We start from the raw sequence: 7,900 nt of genomic DNA, 5'->3' as shown, positions 1-7,900 counted from the left end.
ATAATACCCTGTATATTTACTATAATTTTGCAAGAAGTTACCATTGAGGGGCACCTGGTTGGCTCAGTTAGCTGAGTATCCAACTCTTGGTTTTGGGTTAGGTCATGATTTCAGGGTCCCAAGATTGAGCCCTATATCGAGCTTGTCTCTCTCTCTCTGCTCCTTCCCCAGCTCTCTCTCTCTGTCTCTCAAAAATAAACATAATCTTAAAAAACAAAAGAAATATCATTGAGAGAAACTGTAAAATGTGCACAGAATCTCTGTATTATTTCTTACTATGAATTATCCCAAAATAAATTTAGTTTAAATAAATCTTTATGCTGTGATGCCTCCTTACAGACTCTGTGGAACTCAAAGAATCATTGGTGAAAAAGACATGATGTGAAGTTTATGACTAGACCTAATGGGAGACTCATACTTCAGATTATGTGGTTCCTAGAGCAACAGTGCTATATGAAATAGAGAATTATAGATTTTTTGAAAAACACCGTCTGGTGTACTACTAGGATCTGGTAGTGAGTGTCTGATTATGGAATACCAATTGACTATGAAGGCAATCTGGATATATTCATCCAAGGCAATATTGCTTAGCAATTAAAAAAAAAAAGATTTACCTACATATAATATGGATGAACCTTAAAACTTTATAACAAGTGAAAGAAGATAGACATAAGGAAGTATGTATAGTAAAATTCCATTTATATGAATTTTTAGTAATAAAAAATGAATCTATAATGTTAAAAATCAGGTTAGTACTTGTTTGAGGTTGAGGGAGGAGCCGACTAATTCCAAAGGAGCAGAAGGAAGTTTTCTAGGATGATAGAAATGTGTTATATCTTGATTTAATGCAAGCCCTATCAAAATACCAATAGCATTTTTTATAAAACTACTACAAATAATCCCAAATTTCTGTGTAAACAAAGAAGACCAAAACAACAAGAGCAATCTCGAAAAAGAACAACAAAACGAGGTATCACAATCCCAGATTTCAGGATATACTGCAAAGCTGCTGTAATCAAAACACTGTGGAACTGGCACAAAAGTAGACACGTAAATCAATGGAGCACAAGAGAGAGCCCAGAAATATACCCATATTAAATAGTCAGTTAACCTATGACAAAGGAGGCAGGAATACGAATGGGAAAAAAATGGTGTCTTCAACAAATGGTGTTGGGAAAACTGGACAATTATACGCAAAAGAATGAAACTGGACCACTTTCATATACCAAATACAGAAATAATCCAAAATGTGAGATCTGAAACTATAAAAACCCCAGAAGAGAGCACAGACAGTAATTTCTCTGACATGGGCTATAGCACCATTTTTCTAGATAGTTTCCTCAGGCAAAGGAAATAAAAGCAAAAATAAACTATTGGGACTACATCAAAACTAAAAGCTTCTGCCCAGCAAAGGAAAATATCAACTGAACAAAAAGACAAGCTACTGAATGGGAGAAGATATTTGCAAATGATATATCCAGTAAGGGATTACTATCCAAAATATATAAGTAATATACAAATGATCCAATTAAAATGGGCAGAAGACATGAACAGACATTTCTCCAAAAAAGACAGATGGTCAACAGGCACATGAAAAGATGCTCAACATCACTCATCATCAGAGAAATGCACACCAAAACCACAATGAGATACCACCTCACACCTGGCAGAATGGCTAACATCAGAAACACAAGGAACAACATGTGTTGCAAAGATATGGAGAAAAAGGAACCCTTATAAACTGCTGGTGGGAATGCAAATTTGTACAGTTACTGAGGAAAAAATTAGAGGTTCCTCAAAAAATTAAAAATAAATTTACTGTATGATCCAGATGTTCTACTAGTATTTACCCAATGAATACAAAAACATTAATTTGACTAATATGTACACCCCTATGTTTATTGCAGCATTATTTACAACAGCCAAAATATGTAAGCAATCCATAGTCCATCCAAAGATGAATGAATAAAGCAGAAATACACACACACACACACACAGGAATATTACCCAGCTATAAAAAGTAATGAAATTTTGCCATTTGTAACAACATGGATGTATCTAGAAAGTGTAGGATGTATCTATAGAGTGTTAAGTGAAGTAAGTCAGTCAGAGAAAGACAAGTACCGTATGATTTCACTCATATATGGAACTTAAGAAACAAAACAAATGAACAAATGAAAAGAAGAGGGCCCCTCTCCCCCAAAAAGCCAGACTCAAATACAGTGAAAAACTGGTGGTTACCAGAGGTAGGCTGGGGATGGGTGAAATAGATAAAATGAGTACATTTATTGTGATGGGCACTAAGTAATGTATAGAATTGTTGAATTATTATATTGTACACCTGAAACTAATATGACATTTTAAGTTTAAGAATAAATAAATAAGTAAAAGAAAACATGTATATGAGTGTAAAATACAGAAAGGAATGTACTACATCTTGCCTGGGGTAGTATATGAGTGTAAAATAAAAAAGGCATGTACTACATCTTGCCTGGGGTAGTTGTCACATGGATTTTTACAACTGTCCAAGTTCATCAAACTGAATAAGTAAAATGTGAGCTTAATCTTACATATAAATAATATCGAATAAGTTTGATTTAAAAATTGTTTCCAAAAATAACCTACTAACCAACTTGAACAAGCTCCCACTGGCAAAAGATAGGAGAATTTGAGACCTTCCAAGATGATGGAGGAATAGGGGATCCCAGTTTTGTCCGATCCCTGGAATCAGCTAAATAATTATTAAATCATTCTGAAAACCTGGAAAATAAACCAGAGATCTGAGAAAAGAACTTTACAAATAGAAAAGCAAAGACTTTTTGCAAGATACGAGATGTAGAGATGTGAATCTGAGGTGATACATCGGGAGATAAAACACAGGAGCAGAGAGCCTCCACAAGCCGGCTACTGAAAATGTTACAAACAGCAGAGTGCAAAGTTGGAACTTCTATAAGTTTACCTGAATGGTGCTCAGGAGGCTTCCAGCAGGCAGAATCTCAGGTGGGACAGCATGGTCTCAGGATCCCTGGGGTCACAAAAAGAACAAGGGGCACCCTCGTTCTGAGTATGGCAGAGTTCCAGGCATTGGAGCAGGAAAGCTGGTTGCAACAGCTTTCTCCTTGGTGTTGCCATAAACCAGGACCCCCTGCATGGTAAGGGGAAAGTTCTCTGAGCAGGGGCCCAGCAAAAAGCAGAACTGCAGTGAAGCCCCCTTCCCTACCCTGAGAGGAGCAGCCCCGGTACACTCCACAAGAGTCTGTTTACAGTTTGGAGACTCATGAGCGGCTCTCGTGCTTGAGGTAAAAATGCTCAGGCACAGACTGGATGAACACAGAGTTCAGTCCGAAACTAGAGAGACAAGAGTGATTGACTGCTTTTCTGTGAGGGCTCACTGAAGAGTGGGGGGTTCAAAATAAGCTCCTGGGAAAGAGATCGGAGCGCGGCCATTTTAAGACCCGTGGCAAGAGCGGTGCAATTCCTCCCAGGCAAGACCCCTGAGAATCAGTGAAACAGGCCCCTCCCCTAGAAGACCAGCGGGAACTTCTGGCAAATACCAAGTTTACCAATCATACAAAACTGTAAAACTCCAGCTTTGGGGGAAAAGAAGTATACAGCATTCGGGGCTTTTTCTTATTTTTCTTTAATCCTTTTTAATATTTTATTATCCTTTGCAGCTATTTTACTTTATCAATTATTTTTTAATTTTCATTTTTTCACTTGCCGTTTATATATTTTTCATTTTTGGCTTCCGTTCATTGTATTCAAATATATTTTATTTTATCTTATTTTATTTTCCCTTTCTGACCAATTTCAGGATCTAGTTTTTTTTCTAACAAGCACACCAAAATACACCAGGGTCTAGTTTATTGTTCTGTTCTGATCAACTTCTTGTCTGATTTTATTTCCATTTTATTCCCTTTTTTCCCTTTTCTGCTTGGTTTCTGTTCTCTTCTGATTGTGCAATGTATATTTTTCTGGTATAGTTATTCTTTTGTCCTTCAGTTTTATAATTTTACACTTTTCAATTATTTTCTTGTCTTTTTGGGGGGGGGTTAAAGAAGGGAATGTATTAATAAGCACAGGGAGAGAACCTGCCATTGGGCACCCCCAGAGGAGGCAGTCCAGGCCATGCCCCCACTCTGGCAGAAGGGAGTCTGAAAGTCCCAGGAGCTCTCAGGGAATGTCACTGCTAAAATATATATATCTACCATTCATAGAAGGGCAGGAACAGGGCTGGAATAGGATCAGAGGATCTGGCAGGGCATCCTGGCCTGGGATGCCCAGCAGTTGCTGCCCATCTGCAACCCAATGACAATCTTGCCCTCTTGCAGCTGGTTGTCTGAGAAGTTCCAAGGTTCTCCTTGGACTTCTTAGGAAAGCAGTTGGGATCCCCAGAGAAAAGCCCGTTATCCTGGGCTACCACCAGTCCACCCAGGTTCATCAGCATCCACTGCATATAGGCTATGTTCTTTTCTTCCCAGATGTCTGCAGTCTGAAAGATGTCAATGGTGTTGATGCCACAGTGCTTGGCTGCCTGCAGGAACTGAGATAATCTGCTCCAGCACCTTGAAGGCTCTAGTGGAGGCCTGGATATTTTTCCCTGGGGCCTGTTCCTTGGGGTACAGCCTGTTGATGAGCTCACACAGAACCATGCCATCCTTAAGCCTGTTCTGAAGTTCTCCCACCCAGGCTAGAGCCAGCCCACATCCTTGTGGCACTGGATGGTGATTCACTGGATCAGGATCTGCTCCAGGTCTGCATCCTACTGTTTCTCAATCTTCTGCTCTACCTCCCAGCTCAGGCTGTAAGCAGGTCCCCTACTGGCCATTCCAAAGGGTAGTGGTGAAGTGGTGGCTGTAAGTAAGTGGTTTTGGTGGTAAGTGCAGCACAATCCTGGCGGGGGCTGCCAGTGGAGTCCAATTATTTTCTTGTCTTTTCAATTATTTTTGTCTTTTTAAATTTTCATTTTTACACTTACAGTTTATAAATATATATATATATATATTTCATTTTTGGCTTCATTTCATTGTATTCAAGTACATTTGTGTGTGTGTGTCCCAAATATAGTCAAGTATAGGCAAGATCCCAAAATAGGCATACACACATATATATATATATCTATGTATATATAGTTTTCTTTCTTGCCTATTTTTAATATCTGGTTTCTTCTAACAAACAGACCAAAATATACTCTGGTCTAGATTATTGTTCTGTTCTGTTCAACTTCTTGTCGGATTTTATTCCCATTTTTTTCCCTTTTCTTATATTATTGGTTTCTGTTCTCTTCTGATTTGTGTAGTGTGTATTTTTCCAGTATAGTTATTATTTTTTAGTCCTTCAGTTTCATATTTTATTTTCCTTTTCAATTATTTTATTATCTTATCAATTATTTTTATGTCTTTTTTTAAATTTCATTTTTACACTTTTACACTTTCAAGTTTCATTTTAAACTTCATTTTACACTTAAACATTTTTGAGGTTTTCTTTCTTGCCTATTTTGGGATCTAGTTTCTCCTAACAAACAGACCAAAATACTCAGGATCCAGTTTATTGTTCTGTTATGTTCTATTTCTTGCTTGATTTTATTCTCAGTTTTTTTTCTTTTTTCTTTTTGGTTTCTGTTCTCTTCTGATTTGTGTAGTATACATTTTTCTGGTATCATTGCTGCTCTATTTGTATTTTCCCTCCCTTTGTTTTTTATTCTTTTCTGGACATAATGACAAGATGGAAGAACTCACCCCAAAAAGAGAACAAGAAGCAGAACTCACAGCCAGGAATCTAATGAATATGGATGTAAGTAAAATGTCAGAACTAGAATTCAAAACAACAATTGTAAAGATTCTCTTTGGGCTTGAAAAAACCATAGGAGACACTAAAGAATCCCTTACTGGGGAAATAAAAGAACTAAAACCTAAATCAGGTTGAAATAAAAAAATGTTATTTCTGAGATGCAATAAAAAATAGAGACTCTAACTGCTAGGATAAACGAGGAAGAAATGTGAGTTATATAGAAGACAATAGGATAGAATATAAGGATGGTAAGAAAAGATAAATAACTACTGGTTCATGAAGGGGTGGATTCAAGAGATCAGGGATATCATAAAGTGAAACAATATTAGAATAATTGAGGTCCCAGAGGACTCTTCTACCCAATCTTCCCCACTTCTCTTTCCCTCAACAGTCAGAACTGCATTGCAATCTGGTGGTACTCTGAGACAGTCATGGTTTCTTTCCTATTTTCTCTCACTGGCATTTACTCTAATAAATCTCATGCATATGTAATCTCAAACCAATACAACATTGATCTTAATGCCAGTTCAAACAGCAAACTATATAGAAGTCTGCAAACTGTAGGTTGTAGGTCAAATCCAGCCTGTGACCTGTTTTTACAGTCTACAAGCTTAAAAAGGCTTTCATTTTTAAATGTTTATAACAGTAAATAAAATAATATATACAATGAAAATTGTAGGTGGCCAATAAACCCGGAAATGTTTATTTTCTGGTCCTTTACGTTAAAAAAGTTTGCTGACTTCTGAACTATAGAAAGGAAGGAAGGGAAGGAAGGATGGAGGAAAGTGGCAGGGGCCGGGCATTTTTTCCCAGCATTTGATGAAATTTTATTTGACTACATGGTTGATGATATTTAGAAATTATTGTTTATTTTTAAGTATATTACTATTGTGGCTATGTTTTTACAGTTCTTATGTTTTTAGAAATGTAAAACTCTTATCAGATAATATAATACCTGGGATTTACTTTAAAAATGCATATGACTGGAGAGGGCAGAAGTGTAAATATAAGATGATTGGCCATGAGTTGCTAAGTCACAGGAACCAAAGGTACAGCTGAAGGAATATAGCCAATGATAATTGTAACAGGATTATAAGGTGACAGATGACAGCTATACTTGTGGTAAGGATAGCATAATGTACAAAGTTGTGGAATCACTATGCTGTACACCAGACACAAAAGTAACATTTTGTTTCAACTACACTCAAATAAAAAGAATCTTTAAAAAAACATTGGTCATGAGTTGGTAATGGTTGATAGTGGGTGATAGTTACATGGCAGTTCCTTATACTATTCTCCCTATTTATGCATACTTTTGAAATACTCTATGAGAAAATGATTACAAATGTATTAAATAAATTAGAAATCAGATAAAAATAAGGAAGACTTTTTAATACTAAAATACTACTTAAAACACAATAAGAAAATATTTGATATTACTAATTCCTATGGGTTATATTATATCCCCATAAAAATCATATGTTCGGAACTCCCCAGCATGTCATAATGTGAACTTATTTGGATATAGGTTATTGCAGATGAAATTAGTAAAAATGAGGCCAAGGCTGGGTAGGATGGGCCCCCAATTCAGTATGACTAGTGCCCTTACAAATAAAACAACACAAGAAGAGGAGATAAGCATTGAGGCAAGATGATATGAAGAGACTCAGGAAGAAGACAGACATCTTCAAGTCAAGGAGAGAGACCTGGGACAGAGGCTTCCCTCATGGCCCTCAGAAAGAACCAGCCCTGCTGATTCAAATTTCTAACCTACCAGAACTGTGAGACAAATTTGGTTGTTTAAGCCACCCAGTTTGTACTACTTTGTTATGACAGCCTTTGCAAACTAATATAGTGATGAAATATACAATTTCCAGAAAAAAATTAAATAGACAAAATCAATTTAAAAAAGAAGAAAAGAGCCAGATATCTAAGAAACTATGGATAAAATTGGGGGGGGGGGATTCCTCCCCAAAAGACTATAATTTTAGGGATAGATTTCCTTGAATTTCCAAATTTCCACAGAACCACAATTCACATTGCATGTAAATTCTTCCAAAGTGTATCAATATATGACTCTACTAGGCATTTACTTAGGAATGTAGATAAT

General features: G+C 36.7%; 1 pseudogene; it reads right to left on the bottom strand.

The window, feature by feature from the left end:
• Nucleotides 1–4,244: 4,244 nt before the first annotated feature.
• On the bottom strand, nucleotides 4,245–4,931 carry LOC123394832 (annotated as a pseudogene).
• Between the last annotated feature and the right edge of the window lie 2,969 nt (nucleotides 4,932–7,900).

The sequence above is a fragment of the Mustela putorius genome, unplaced genomic scaffold, assembly GCF_011764305.1.
Source record: "Mustela putorius furo isolate JIRA1106 unplaced genomic scaffold, ASM1176430v1.1 tig00003845_pilon_pilon_pilon, whole genome shotgun sequence".
Classification (NCBI taxonomy): Eukaryota; Metazoa; Chordata; class Mammalia; order Carnivora; family Mustelidae; genus Mustela; species Mustela putorius.
This window is presented reverse-complemented; position numbering and strand designations above follow the sequence as displayed.